Source organism: Lathyrus oleraceus, chromosome 6 (assembly GCF_024323335.1).
Source record: "Lathyrus oleraceus cultivar Zhongwan6 chromosome 6, CAAS_Psat_ZW6_1.0, whole genome shotgun sequence".
Lineage (NCBI taxonomy): Eukaryota > Viridiplantae > Streptophyta > Magnoliopsida > Fabales > Fabaceae > Lathyrus > Lathyrus oleraceus.
Window position 1 is genome coordinate 206837971 of NC_066584.1, and position 15594 is coordinate 206853564.

The 15594-nt window shown below is 38.7% G+C and overlaps 1 pseudogene; it reads left to right on the forward strand.

The window, feature by feature from the left end:
- Positions 1-10066: 10066 nt before the first annotated feature.
- Positions 10067-10166, forward strand: LOC127099155 (uncharacterized; annotated as a pseudogene).
- The last annotated feature ends 5428 nt before the right edge of the window (positions 10167-15594 follow it).

Here is a 15594-nt window from a genome sequence, read left to right on the forward strand (position 1 = left end):
TACGCGAAAAATATCTAAAAGCTAAAAACGGGGAAGATAAATTGCAAGGGAAAAGAGAAAGTAAAGCTTGCAAAAGAAATAAATAAAATGAACAATGCTGGAAAGGAAGAAAAATAAGCAAAGGCGTGAAAGGAAAATTTGGCAGAGCTTCCGCAAAACTGAGCGTGCAAAAAACTCTTCTTCGGCAAAGAGAGGAGATGGCTATTTATAATAGCCTTGGTAACTGCCTTGCGTTTCCTACGAGTCTTCAGCATGGCTAAATACACGGCTTGAGAATAGTACACGAAATCCTCAACGTTACTTCCATTCTTCTGAGAGCGTAACTTGCGCCAAAAAGCTAGTGGACTGGTGTGACGCTCGTCACACCATGTGTGACGTCCGTCACAAGGCTACTTCGCGTGACGCTCGTCACAACCCTTGTGACGCCCGTCACAGGGGCAACGTGCGCTTTCTTTTGGGCTGGGCTTGGTCTTGGTTATTTGTTTCCTTTTTATTGCTTTTTACACCTCCTTTTCTTCCCTTTTTCACTTTTGCTTCAAAATGGGTACCTGATGTAAATAGAAAAGAAATACTGCATAACATCTGATAAAATGGGATAAATTAAAGTAAATGATAATATAATCTAATTAAATTAAGTCTTAAAATGTGATATAATTTCATGTTATCAAACTCCCCCATACTTAAATCTTTGCTTGTCCTCAAGCAAAATTCAGTATAGAACTTGTTAAAAGTTTTAGCCAGATGAAATTTCAAAGCACACCTCAATTCGTACTAGGTTGCGAATGGATTTTTGTTTAGGAGGATTTGAGTTTAATCTTGACATCAACAACTACCGTTACAACTTAGATAACCCTACTTTTATGCCAATCAGTTACAAGTACACTATGATAGCTATCCTGGTTCCTTTAGTCTTATTTTACCCGTTTTCATTCTAGCGAAATCACATTAAGCCCTTTATCTTTTCGCGCACATAGTGGAGTAACCGGTTAGTGATTATGATCCGCTTTTAGCTAGAAGTTCTGGTACATAAGTCGGATAACTTCATTATTCAGTCCATTGCAAATTGCGGGGGATCAGACCGTAGTCCGCCCTACCAAGTTCAGTACCAGATTCCTACCGAACCAACTCATAATGGATCATTCGTATTGTGCTTTTGCATGATCTGCAACCTTTAGATCAAATGATCTGGTAAGGATCACCTAATTTAATTAGTGCATTTCTTGATATATTTATATATTTTAGGTTACTTTGGGGATCATTCACTTATATTCATCGGCTCTCCACGTAGTTTGCTATTAAGATGGTGCTGACTTCTGTATAAACTACTTGGGGTTGCCATAGAACTAAAAGTTCAAGGAATTGGTATAATAGGTACTTATCCTGATCTAACATATTGAGGTTCTCAGAGCATTGTTACGGTAATGGTTTTGTTTTGATCTCACTCAAGTTTTATAAAGTAAGCAACCTTTATACTTGTTGGGTGTGTTAAAATTTTTGTTATGGCTCAGGAAATTGAGGGGAATAGATAATAGAAAATTTTCACACTTAGGAACTTAACTTAAAATAAATATATATTATAATAATTTTTTTTTTTTTTTTTTTTTTATCTCAAACTTTTTTTTTTAAACATAATAAGAAAGGGAAATAACAATGAAAGGGAAAATAACATACTTGAAAAAAAATGAGAATGGAAAGAATATTGTTTCCCCCCCCATACTTAAACTAAACATTGTCCTCAATGTTTTAAGGAAATGAAATACAAGATGGAAAGGAAAAAGAAAATAACAACTATGGCTGCCTTCCGCCTCTGGTTCTTGGACCTGGTGATCTTTGACGTATGTCTAAGTTGTCGAACCTGTTGAACAATTCAGTAAACCGCTGGTCGGTTATGGCATTCCGAGCGTCCTGTTGCTGTTGCATTTGACGCATCATCTGCATCATCTCTGTATTCTGTGCCTGCATACCATCGATAGCATCCATAATGTCATCGTTGGTCGCAGGCCTTCGTCGTCGACGACGTTGGGAGGATGGGCCGGCTGCATTACTGGAAGGGTTTAGCGGGACTGATTGTTGTGTTGGCGGATGATCACCTTGTTCCATTTCTTCAAACTCATCTGTTTGCTGGTTTGTTTGTGAAGGCTCGGTGGTTTCAGGAGCGCTAAGATCGTAGAGGTGGTGGTCGGGGTTTGTGACATCAGTTAGGGTGGTATTGGGTAGCACAACACTCGGGACTGCTTGGTTGTTCACCATAAGATAATAGCCTCCGCCTACTCTGTTTTTAATCAGGCGGCTGGAGCGGCAATAGCTGATATCCATAGACAGGGGAGGTAGGGATTCTAAAGTTTGGAGTTTATCCCCTAGGTTCAGGCCAAGTGCTATGGAGGTTATTAATCCACCAATTATAAAGGGTTGCCGGCCTCTAGCACATAAGGTGCGGATATGATGAAAGAGAAAAGAGGCGGCGTTTACCTTAGTATCCGGTTCGAAAACGCACTGGAGGAAAAATAACTCCTTCGAGTTAACCTTACTGTTGTTTGGTCTTCCAAAAAGTGTGTTTTGCAGGATACGGAGAAAATAACGGATGGTGGGGTTATGGATGTGGGAGAGAAGGAGTTCTTCCCAGTTGTAGGTATTTATACCGGAAATTTTCTTAAAAAGATCGAAAACTAGAACTGTGTTCCAGTTTGAGGTTGGAGGGATTCTGGCATGCAGCAGACCTTCTGTGGGAAATTGTAGCATGGCACTCAATTGGCGTTGGGTTAGAGAGTACTCGGTGTTAAACATACGGAAGGTTGCCGTACCGGTTAGAAATTCACCTTCACCGGCGGGAGTGGTGTAGTCGTAAGAACTTAGGAATTCTAAGGTTAGGGAAGGGTAGGTGGGTTGGTTATGGGTGCAAAGGAAGGTTAAATCGGCTTTACGGAGCATCCACTCGATACCTTGGAGTAAGCCCAATTGTTGTAAACAAGTTAAATCGGGGTACCTGGTGGAAGCGACGCCTCGCTGTTGGAAGCGCTCGAATTGCTCTTGCTGATAGTTGTCATCTCCGGATCGGAAGATGATATTTCCGAAATTTTGATTTCCCGCCATTGTGATGAATTTTTGAAGGGATGATTTGGAAAGGAAAAGAAGTGTGTTTGATATGAGAGAATTGTTTTGTGGTGAATGAAGGAAGTTTTGGTAGGTATTTATAGGAGAAGGATTGGAAGGTAGAAAGAAAAAGTGGTTGAAAAGTAATTAAGTGTGGTAAATGAAAAATGAATGGGGAATGTAAAAAATTAAAGTGTAACGTTCGTCTCCAACGGCTCCTTAACGTTCACTTGTCTGAAGGGTGTTACGCTCGTCACAGGGGTGTGACGTTCGTAACAGGCGTTTTGCGTGCCGTTCGTCATGGAGTGTGTGACGCTCGTCACACCTCCTTTTTGGCAAGGCTTCAGTGGCGCTTCACAGAATTACTTGTAGCGTATTTTAATGTTTCATTTTGCTTATGATCAGTTTAGTCTGCAGTTTAATTTATTGTGCACGCTTAATCTGCTTTGTATAGTAATAATAATAGGTAACAACAGTAGAGCATAATAGCCATTGCATAATAAAATTAATTAAACAGCTTCAATAAAAATGATCATAATGTATTACAGGGAAGGAAAATAATGAAATGAAATAGAAATAAACATGAATTCAAACAACATTAATGAAAAAAAATCTAGCCTAAAACTAAATAACTTAGAAAGAAATATAACTAAATTCCATCTATCTTCGGATCTCTGGCCGGAGGAGTAAAAGAGTTAACATGATGCCGTAACATACGTAACTGACTTGCCGTGCTGCTCATGTATTCTAGGATTTCAAGTCTCAAGTTATGGAAATCTTCCCTGAGGGCGTCTTGCTCTGACATCAAGGCTTCAATGACTGTTTTAATATCTGTTCCTGGCATATGATGTCGGAGATCAGGCATGACTGATTCTTCGGTCAGGACAGGCTGAGGAGGAGGATCAATATCATAGTAGCCGGAAGGTGTCTGAGGGTCAGATTCAGCAAGAGAGATATGGTCAACATAGTGCTCATAGTCGTCACAAATCTCATAATCCTGGATGGATTCAGTGGATCCAGCCGGAGTTGGGGTTTCATTCAGGTTATAGAGCCAGTTCCTTTGATTATGAACACTAGTTCTAGGATCGGGCATGGTGAATAGGCAGAGAACCTGGTTATCAATAATAAGCTCGAACTCATCAGACCCTATGTTTGCTATAAACATAGTGTTGAAGAGGAAGGGTATACTCATAGTAGTAATGCCACAAAAAGGGTTAAGGTCAAGCATAGGCTGACGTAGTCCAATAGCGTTACCTATCATAGTGATCAAACTGCCTATTCTAATGGGTGCTCGCTCATCCTGGATAAGGTGGTCCAACTTAGCTAACATAAAAGTAGCACCGTTTACTGGACGGTTCTGGGAAGCACAAAATATGATGAAGAGTTCATCACGTGAAACTGAAGTACTATTTGGCTTCTTCCCAAATAAAGTGTGGGTCAGGATCTTATGGAAATAGCGAAAAGCCGGGTTATGTATGTTTCCAGAGAGAAACTCATGTTCTTCGGGCTCATCATTTCTAGTCAGCTTACCCCAAAAGTGTTCAAGCTCTCTATATTCAAAAAGTTCTTCCTGGCTTACAGTGAATGTATCAAAGGAGGTAGGAAAACCCAAAAGGTTGGTGAAGTCTCTAATATTAAATTGGTACTCCATATTGAACATTCTGAACTGGATAAAACCTCTGCTAATTCCTTTTCCATGGCTAGGTAGATAGATTAATGAACTAAGGAATTCTAGTGTGAGTCTCCGGTAGGTGGTGAAATGTCTCAGGATAGGGGAGGTCTCCCATCCTATCTGATTCAGCAAAAACAGGACACTCTGTCTCAGTCCAAGGGCAGTCATAGCCCAATCATCAGCATATAAACTAGGTAGCATCTCTCTAGCGGCTAGTTCTTCAAACTTTCGTTTCTGAGCCATTCCTCTGAACTTGATACCCATACGATCAAAATGTCCCATCTGGTTAGTGTTAACTAGAGAAAAGAAACATGAGTTTAAGTCAGGATTTGGCCAAATGCCGAAAGAAGAAAAGAATTATTATTATTATATATAGATATATTTTTTTTTTCTTTTTGAATAAATCAATAATGAATACTAAATAGAAATTAAAAGAATAATTAAGAGAAAAATAGAGAAATGATAATAATAATAGAATAATAAAATAACAGATTAATTTGTGGGTTGTCTCCCACTAAGCGCTTTGTTTAAATGTCGCAAGCTCGACAAAGAAACTGTTAAATATTGTCTATGAGTCCTGGGGGCGTTTCGTCTAAGTGTAGAATTTGCGAATCCTCGTTGGTTTCCGCATAGTGATAATGTTTCAGACGTTGCCCGTTTACGGTGAACGGTTCTGTAGATTGTCCTTTTATTTCTACCGCTCCACTGGGAAAGATTTTAGTGATATGAAAAGGTCCTGACCATCTGGATCGTAGTTTTCCCGGGAATAACTTTAGTCTAGAGTTAAATAAAAGTACTGCGTCGCCTTGCTTGAAGACTTTCCTTGATATACGCTTGTCATGCCATTGTTTTGTTCTTTCTTTATAGATTTTGGCATTTTCATAGGCGTCTCTTCTGAGTTCCTCTAATTCGTTTATGTCAAGGATTCTCTTTTCACCGGCGGCTTTATAATTCAAATTTAAATTTCTAATAGCCCAATAGGCTTTATGTTCTAATTCTACCGGGAGGTGACAGGATTTTCCATAAATGAGCTTAAATGGGGTCGTCCCTATGGGGGTTTTATAAGCAGTTCGGTATGCCCATAAAGCTTCTGGTAATTTCAATGACCAATCTTTCCTTGAAGTGGCGACCGTTTTTTCTAGTATTTGCTTGATTTCTCTGTTAGATACTTCCACTTGTCCACTGGTTTGAGGGTGGTAAGGTGTTGCTATCCTATGTCTCACTCCATATTTAAGTAGTAGTTTTTCGAGTATCTTGGATATAAAGTGTGATCCACCATCACTGACTACTATTCTTGGGATGCCAAATCTCGGAAATATTATATTTTTAAAGAGTCTAGTTACTACTCGGGTGTCATTTGTTGGAGAAGCTATAACTTCGATCCATTTTGATACGTAGTCAACTGCCACGAGTATGTATTTGTTACCGAAAGAGGATGGAAAGGGTCCCATGAAGTCTATCCCCCACACGTCAAAAATCTCTACTTCCAAAATACCTTTTTGTGGCATCTCGTCGCGTCTAGATATGTTTCCCGTGCGTTGACATCTGTCACACTCCTTAATAGCCGCATGTACGTCCTTCCATATAGTTGGCCAATAAAAGCCAGCTTGTAGGATTTTAGAGCAGGTCTTGGATGTACTTGTGTGTCCACCATAAGGCGCAGAGTGACAGTGTTGGATTATATTTTCTACCTCTTCTTCGGGTATACATCGACGGAAAATACCATCGGGGCCTCTTTTGAAAAGTAAGGGATCATCCCAGTAATAGTGTTTTATGTCGTGGAAGAATCGTTTCTTCTGCTGGTAAGATAAAGTAGGTGGAACTATTCCGGCAGCTAAATAATTGACTAGATCAGCGTACCATGGTATGACAGATATAGCTAAGGTGGTTTCTACTTGCATGTCGGAGTTGTTCTCTTCCAAAGTAGCTATGAGTTTATCATACGAGAAATCATCATTAATGGATGTTCTTTCTGGTTCAAGGTTCTCAAGTCTAGAGAGGTGGTCTGCTACTACGTTTTCAGTTCCTTTCTTGTCCTTTATTTCTAAGTCGAATTCTTGTAGTAACAAGATCCATCTTAGGAGTCTAGGTTTAGCATCCTTTTTTGTTAAAAGGTACCTGATAGCAGCGTGATCAGTGTAAACTATTATTTTGGCTCCTACCAAGTAAGAACGAAATTTATCTAGCGCAAATACCACTGCTAGGAGTTCTTTCTCGGTTGTGGCATAATTCATCTGCGCTTCATCCAGGGTTCTGCTAGCGTAATATATAACGTGAAGCTTTTTATCCTTTCTTTGTCCTAAAACAGCACCTACAGCATAATCACTGGCATCGCACATTATTTCGAATGGTTCATTCCAGTCTGGTGTCTGCATAATGGGTGCGGAGATCAATGCTTGTTTAAGAGTTTGAAATGCTTTTAAACAGTTATCGTCGAATATGAATTCAGCATCTTTCATCAACAGTCCGGTTAAGGGTTTAGTTATCTTAGAGAAGTCTTTGATGAATCGTCGGTAAAAACCGGCGTGTCCTAAAAAGCTTCGTACTTCTCTCACGGTTCTTGGGGGTTGAAGATTTTCGATTACCTCTATTTTGGCTTTGTCTACTTCAATTCCTCTGTTCGAGATGATGTGTCCTAAAACAATTCCTTCTTGTACCATAAAGTGGCACTTTTCCCAATTAAGTACTAAGTTTACTTTTACACATCGTTCAAGAACTCTTTCCAGGTTTTCAAGGCATTCTTCGAAATTTTGTCTGTATACAGAAAAGTCATCCATGAATACTTCCATGATGTTTTCGAGAAAGTCGGCGAATATTGCCATCATGCATCTTTGAAAAGTTGCAGGGGCATTACACAGACCAAACGGCATTCGTCTATACGCGAAGGTACCAAAAGGGCATGTGAATGTTGTCTTTTCTTGGTCATCAGGGTGAATTGGTATTTGAAAGAAGCCTGAATAACCGTCTAAATAACAGAAATGTGAATGTTTAGCTAATCGTTCTAACATTTGGTCAATGAATGGTAAAGGGAAATGATCTTTTCGGGTTGCTTTGTTTAGTTTCCTATAATCAATGCACATTCTCCATCCCGATTCGATTCGTTTAGTTATAGTTTCTCCTTTTTCGTTTTCAATAACGGTTATGCCTCCTTTCTTTGGTACAACGTGTACAGGACTAACCCATTTGCTGTCAGATATAGGATATATAATACCTGCTTCTAATAACTTGGTTATTTCTTTCTTTACTACCTCACTTAGGATCAGATTTAGTCTTCTCTGGTGTTCCCTAGAGGTTTTACAGTCTTCTTCTAACATGATGCGGTGCATACAAATAGAAGGGCTTATTCCTTTAAGATCGGTGATGTGGTATCCTAGTGCAGTTGGATATTTTCTTAAGATATGTAGGAGTTTTTCTGTTTCGAGTCTTCCTAGATCTGCATTAACTATCACAGGTCGTTCAAGTTCTAAGTCTAGGAATTCATATCTCAGATTTTTGGGAAGTGTTTTCAAATCAGGGGTTGGTTTGTTAAGACACTGCGTAGGATCTGGTGTTATTGCTAGGCATTGTTTAGATTTGTCCTCTAAAAGATAGTCTGATGGTTTGTCTTCTCCTGACTCTGCTTCTTTTATGCATTCATCGATGATATCCATGAAGTAACATGTATCTTCTATTGCAGGTGCTTTCAAGAATTGGGAAAGAATGAATTCAATTTTTTCTTCACCTACTTCGAAGGTGAGTCGTCCTCGTTTTACGTCTATGATTGCACCGGCAGTTGCTAAGAATGGTCTTCCTAGTATAATAGGTGTCGTATCATCTTCTCTAATGTCCATAATTGTGAAGTCAGTGGGAATGTAAAACTGACCTATGCGTACGGGAACGTTTTCAAGGATTCCTACAGGATATTTGATGGAACGATCTGCTAATTGCACAGACATTTTGATCGGTCTTAATTCTCCCATCTCCAGTTTCTTACATATGGATAAGGGCATAACGCTAATTCCGGCTCCTAAATCGCATAAGGCTTTGTCGATGACAAATTTTCCTATGTGACAGGGTATAGAGAAGCTACCCGGATCCTTGAGTTTAGGGGGCATGTTTTGGATTATAGCGCTACATTCGGCAGGGAGTGTAACGGTTTCGCTATCCTCAAGTTTCCTCTTATTAGAAAGAATTTCTTTTAAGAATTTAGCATATGAGGGCATCTGCGTAATAGCTTCGGTAAACGGAATTGTAACGTTTAATTGTTTAAGGAGATCAACAAATTTTCTAAATTGGCCTACATCTTTGGTTTTAACAAGCCTTTGAGGGTAAGGGATAGGTGGTTTGTAAGGTGGTGGAGGTACATAAGGTTCACTCTTTTCTAGGGTTTCCTTATTACTCTCTTCCTTTTCCTTAGGTTCACTTTCCTCAGTAGATTTCTTAGGGTTTTGGTTTTCTATCCTTGGGTCAGACGGTCCTTCCACTTCCGTTCCACTTCTCAATATAATTGCATGAGCTTGGCTTCTCGGATTGGGTTGGGGCTGTCCAGGGAATGTACCAGTTGGTGCAGCGGTAGGTGCTTGTTGTTGAGCTACTTGAGATATTTGCGTTTCCAGCATTTTGTTATGAGTAGCCAAGGCATCTACTTTGCTTGCTAGTTGTTTAAGTTGTTCGCCAGTGTGTATGTTCTGGTTTAAGAAATCTTTATTGGTTTGTTGTTGGGAAGCTATAAAGTTTTCCATCATGATTTCCAAGTTGGATTTTCTAGGGGTATTATTGTTAGGATTCGGTTTCTGATATCCTGGAGGTATAGATGGGGCTTGATTTGGAGACTGTCCAGGTGCGTATAAAGCATTATTACTCTTATATGAGAAGTTTGGATGGTTCTTCCAATTTGGGTTATAGGTAATCGAATAGGGGCTTCCTTGAGCATAGTTTACTTGCTCTGTTTGGATTCCAGTCAAGAGTTGACATTCCGCAGGAGTGTGGCCTTGGATTCCACAGACCTCGCAATTCTGAGTTATAGCAACCACGGCTGCTGGAGGCGATACGTTTAAACTTTCAATCTTCTGGACCAAAGCATCCACTTTTGCATTGACGTGATCAAGGTTACTTATCTCGTACATGCCAGTTTTCGGTTGAGGTTTTTCCACTGTTGTTCGTTCGGTTCCCCACTGATAGTGGTTTTGGGCCATGCTCTCGATAAGCTGGTAAGCATCAGCATAAGGTTTGTTCATTAGTTCACCACCTGCAGCGGCGTCTATTGTTAACCTTGTATTGTATAAGAGACCATTATAAAATGTGTGAATTACTAACCAGTCTTCCAAACCATGGTGTGGGCAAAGTCTCATCATGTCTTTGTATCTTTCCCATGCTTCGAAAAGAGACTCGTTGTCTTTCTGTTTAAATCAGTTTATCTGGGCTCTTAACATAGCTGTTTTGCTTGGTGGAAAATATCGGGCAAGAAAAACTTTCTTCAACTCGTTCCATGTGGTGACTGAGTTGGAAGGAAGAGATTGAAGCCATCTTCTAGCGCTATCTCTTAATGAGAAAGGAAAAAGACGAAGTCGAATTGCCTCTGAAGTGACACCATTAGCTTTAACAGTATCAGCGTATTGGACAAATACGGATAAATGAAGGTTTGGATCTTCGGTAAGATTTCCAGAGAATTGGTTCTGTTGCACAGCCTGCAACAACGAAGGTTTAAGTTCAAAGTTGTTTGCTTCGATTGCGGGCGGAGCAATACTTGAATGCGGTTCATCTTGCGATGGAGCGGCGTAATCTCTAAGAGCACGAGCTGGTTCTGCCATCTCGGTTAAAGAAGGAAAATCTTTGAGATCAGGAAGGTCTATAGGAGGGAGATTGTTTTCAGCACGATATTCCCGAATTCGTCGTAAGACTCGGAGATATAGTTCGATGTCGTTGATTCGTAAATATAGCGGTTCGCCTTGAGAGCGAGTGCGTGGCATACAAATCAACGAAAGAAAGAAAATAGAAGAAAAGGAAACCTTAGTCTCTACAGCGTAACGGAAGAGTTACGATATCGATTGAATAAAAGTTCCCCGGCAACGGCGCCAAAAACTTGATCGCTCGACTGGGTGAGTCGAGAATGGGATACAAACTGCAAGTGCACAGTTCTATCGCGTAGTTTTAAAAGATATCGATCCCACAGGGACTTATGAATCGATATACCGTTATCTAAAGTTACTACGTAAATCTAAGGTGAAGATGTTTGATTGTTTGGGGAAAAACTAAGAGCTAAACTAATGTCTAGATTAAATATTAATAAAACGGATATCGGTATGTAATTCGTCAAAACTAGGGAATCAAGTCTTTGTCGGTTTCTTGGTTTTAAAATGAATCGTTTCGGTTAACTTTATTGGTTAAAGGTTCTATCTCAAACTCTCGCTCTGTTGAATAAACCATGATTTTATATTAATGTTGCTGTCACTTATAATTAAGTCAAAAACCATATTTTGAAAACAATAAAGTTGCAGAAACTCTTTTTAAGAAAATACTGACCGTTTTAAACACCCTTATCTCAAACTCTCGCTCTGTTGACTTAGGTTATATAATTAAATCCAAATGCTTAACTCTCGTCCTCACATTCAATCTTTAAAAATACTTTTTGGAAAAGGTCAGAATTTAATTAACTCTAAAACTTGCTCTCGCCCTGATCTAGAATTAATGCCTAACTTACACTGTCCAGTTAAAATCTCAAACTCTCGCTCTATTGATTTTAACTTCTTTATGTCTTTTACTTTTGTAAAAAAATCTTGTTATTAAACTGTAAGTTGAGACCATAAAAAGATTGATTTTGATTTTAAGTTTAGATAGACCGACTCAGTCTCGATCCCTTATTCTGCTTACTTTACATACCGATACCTAGGCAAATTAGCCAGACATGCTAAATAAACAAGAATTTATATCATGCATAAACAGACTCATTCCAGGCAGGCAATACGAATAAACAATAGAATAAAACATTAAAAATTAAATAACAATTAAAGAACCTGAATGCGTAATACAATGGTCTTGAACACTCCACCACAAGCCGGTAGGATTTGTTCTTCGATTCTTCAATTAAGCAGTAAAATAAATCAAGGAAATAAAACTCGAATGTAACGTAAGGTTAAATCCGGTATAAAGTTGCACAGTAGTTCCCGGTGTAGAAACTATTACGCGAAAAATATCTAAAAGCTAAAAACGGGGAAGATAAATTGCAAGGGAAAAGAGAAAGTAAAGCTTGCAAAAGAAATAAATAAAATGAACAATGCTGGAAAGGAAGAAAAATAAGCAAAGGCGTGAAAGGAAAATTTGGCAGAGCTTCCGCAAAACTGAGCGTGCAAAAAACTCTTCTTCGGCAAAGAGAGGAGATGGCTATTTATAATAGCCTTGGTAACTGCCTTGCGTTTCCTACGAGTCTTCAGCATGGCTAAATACACGGCTTGAGAATAGTACACGAAATCCTCAACGTTACTTCCATTCTTCTGAGAGCGTAACTTGCGCCAAAAAGCTAGTGGACTGGTGTGACGCTCGTCACACCATGTGTGACGTCCGTCACAAGGCTACTTCGCGTGACGCTCGTCACAACCCTTGTGACGCCCGTCACAGGGGCAACGTGCGCTTTCTTTTGGGCTGGGCTTGGTCTTGGTTATTTGTTTCCTTTTTATTGCTTTTTACACCTCCTTTTCTTCCCTTTTTCACTTTTGCTTCAAAATGGGTACCTGATGTAAATAGAAAAGAAATACTGCATAACATCTGATAAAATGGGATAAATTAAAGTAAATGATAATATAATCTAATTAAATTAAGTCTTAAAATGTGATATAATTTCATGTTATCAATACCTAATAAGGACTCCTAATTTATTTTCTTAAATCAATTAAAATACTATTTTTTGCAAGGGATAAAGGGAATAAATCAATTTAAACTCACTTCAAACTGTAAGTCCTCTACCCTAGTGTATTGAGGCATTTTCTTAAAATAAATTATTTCTCCGTCCCCAATGCATGAGAATTTTTTAATGGATAAAAACAATCAACCAACCAACCTTTTTAAGAAAAACTATCGTACTCTGATCCTTCGCCTAGCGCGAAGGTACATAGGCATAGAGTTGTAAACTCTAGCGAGTACGATAAGAACAATATCATTTTTGGTTCTCCCATTTGTTTAATTAAAATGTTTAATCAACAAATATGATAAATAATTATTAATTAATTAATAATCAAGCAAACATATCAAACACACACTAACCCTAGAATTAGAGGAGGATTCCATTGAGTACAATGGAGGTAAAGGGGTGGCTAGTATCTTGCCCTTACTTAACTGACTCCTGAACTTAGCATCTCACCCTTAGCCTTTAGGTTTTCTCATTATTTCCTTGTTCCTTAGGAACAAAAAAAGGATGATGGCGACTCTGTCATTTTTCCATCCGTGACAGATTACCTATGGGTTGATATATTTATTTTTTAGTTTAATTATTTTGCATTGTCATTGTAAAGAATTTTCCACCATCAATGCATTATAACCATTAAAATATATTATTTTAAAGGAAGTGTTTAAAGTCAAACTTTTTAAATAAATCAAGGGTGTAATTAATTTATGGTGTAAAATTTTTTACACTGTGAATACATTTCAATTAAATCCTTTATATATATATATATATATATATATATATATATATATATATATATATATATATATATATATATATATATATATATATATATTTTTAAGTTTTACTAATTAATTGTTTTTATATTTGCATATATTAACAATTTAGCAAACTTATTATTATATTAATTGAGATATTAAAATTAAATAGATGAATTAAGTTATTATGTATAAGATTTTATAATTTTCACTACGCCAAAAACTGGAATAGACAGCGCCCCTTAGAGGGCGCTTTATTACAAAAGCGCACTCTAAAGTGAAGAGAAAAAATAAGGAGCGAACAACTGGAATAGACAGCGCACTTTAGAGGGCGCTTTTGTAATAAAGCGCCCTCTAAGGTGAAGCGAAAAAATAAGGAGGAGATAGAGGGACAACAATACAGGGCGCTTTTTAGAAAGCGCCCTCTAAGGTTACCCTTAGAGGGCGCTTTTAAAAAAGCGCTTTATAAGTCCATGTGCATTTCCAGTTTATAAAGCGCTTTTGGAAAGCCTTAGAGAGCGCTTTTAGAAGCGCCCTCTTAGGCCCCCTTTAGAGGGCGCTTTTGTAACAAAGCGCCCTCTAAAGTGAAGCCAAAAAAAAATGGAGGGACAACAATAGAGGGCGCTTTTGTGAAAGCGCCCTCTAAGGTTACCCTTAGAGGGCGCTTTTGAAAAAGCGCTCTCTAAGTCCATGTACATTTCCAGTTTATAAAGCGCTTCTGGAAAGCCTTAGAGAGCGCTTTCATAAGCGCCCTCTTAGGCCCCCTTTAGAGGGCGCTTTTTTTCCACAAGCGCCCTCTAATGTCTCCTTTAGTAAACATTAAAATTATAACATACTGCGCGTTTTGTTATTTCACTATCTGTTATTAGCGTTCTTTTTCACGTTAGGGTTCTGAGGCGTTTTCCTTCCACCTCTGTTAGATCTACATGCGCGTTTCCTCCTTCTACCAATCAAAGGTACACGCTTTTCCCAATTACTGTTTTATGTTATTGCTTTGTTTTAGCTTTGCCCAATTTCTGTTTTACCTTATTACTGCGCGTTTCCTCCTTCTACGTTTGTTTCGACCATGATAGCGGATGCACTAGGAAATTGACGGTTGGTTTTTAGTGACCATGATTGCGGATGCAATGGGTTATACGACCTATGAACATCTGATTTTGTGTCAACACCAGTATCATTAGAAACCTAGGTCCAAATGTGTTTGAACTCTTCTGAAATTGTTTTTTATTTATTCTAATTAGTAATGGATAATACATGGATGTCTTCCAATCGGTTGTCGAGAGAGTACGAGAATGGGGTATCAGAATTCGTTAAGTTTGCCGTTGCGCACGCCGAAGACCCCAGTAGAATGATATGTCCTTGCTTGGGTTGTTGTTATGGGAAACGGGTTGACGCAGTTCAGTTGACATCGCATCTAATGAGGCATGGAATTGATCGAAGTTATACATGTTGGAATTTGCATGGTGAGAAAAGTAACGAGAATGTTGAACCGGGGGATAGTACGACCTATGCCTCAAACTATAGTGGCGCAGATACATACGATTGTGATCGAGTTGAAGAGATTGCAGAAGCACTTGAAGGAGATCTTAAGGATTGTCCCGAAATGTTTGAGAGGTTGGTAAGTGATGCAGAGAAACCTTTGTATGATGGTTGCACTAAATTCACAAGATTGTCTGCGGTATTAAAGTTGTACAACTTAAAGGCGGGCAATGGGTGGTCGGATAAAAGTTTCACAGAGTTATTAGCCCTTTTGAAAGATATGCTTCCTGAGGATAATGTTCTTCCCAATCGAACATATGAGACCAAAAAGATGTTGTGCTCTATTGGCATGAGCTATGATAAGATACATGCATGTCCAAACGATTGCGTTTTGTTTCGAAATGAGTATGCATCGTTAAATGAGTGTCCTAAATGCGGTGTCTCGCGATATAAGAACAAGTTGTCTCCAGCAAAGGTCTTGTGGTATTTTCCTGTTATTCCGAGATTTAGACGCATGTTTCGTAGTGAAACCGATTCAAGACACTTGACCTGGCATGCAGATGAAAGAATTATAGATGGAAAGTATCGACATCCGGCAGATTCACCACAGTGGTTGAAAATTGATAATGATTATCCTGAATTTGGAGAAGAATCAAGAAACCTTCGCTTGGCATTATCTACTGATGGAATGAACCCACACGGTATCCAGAGTATCTCAC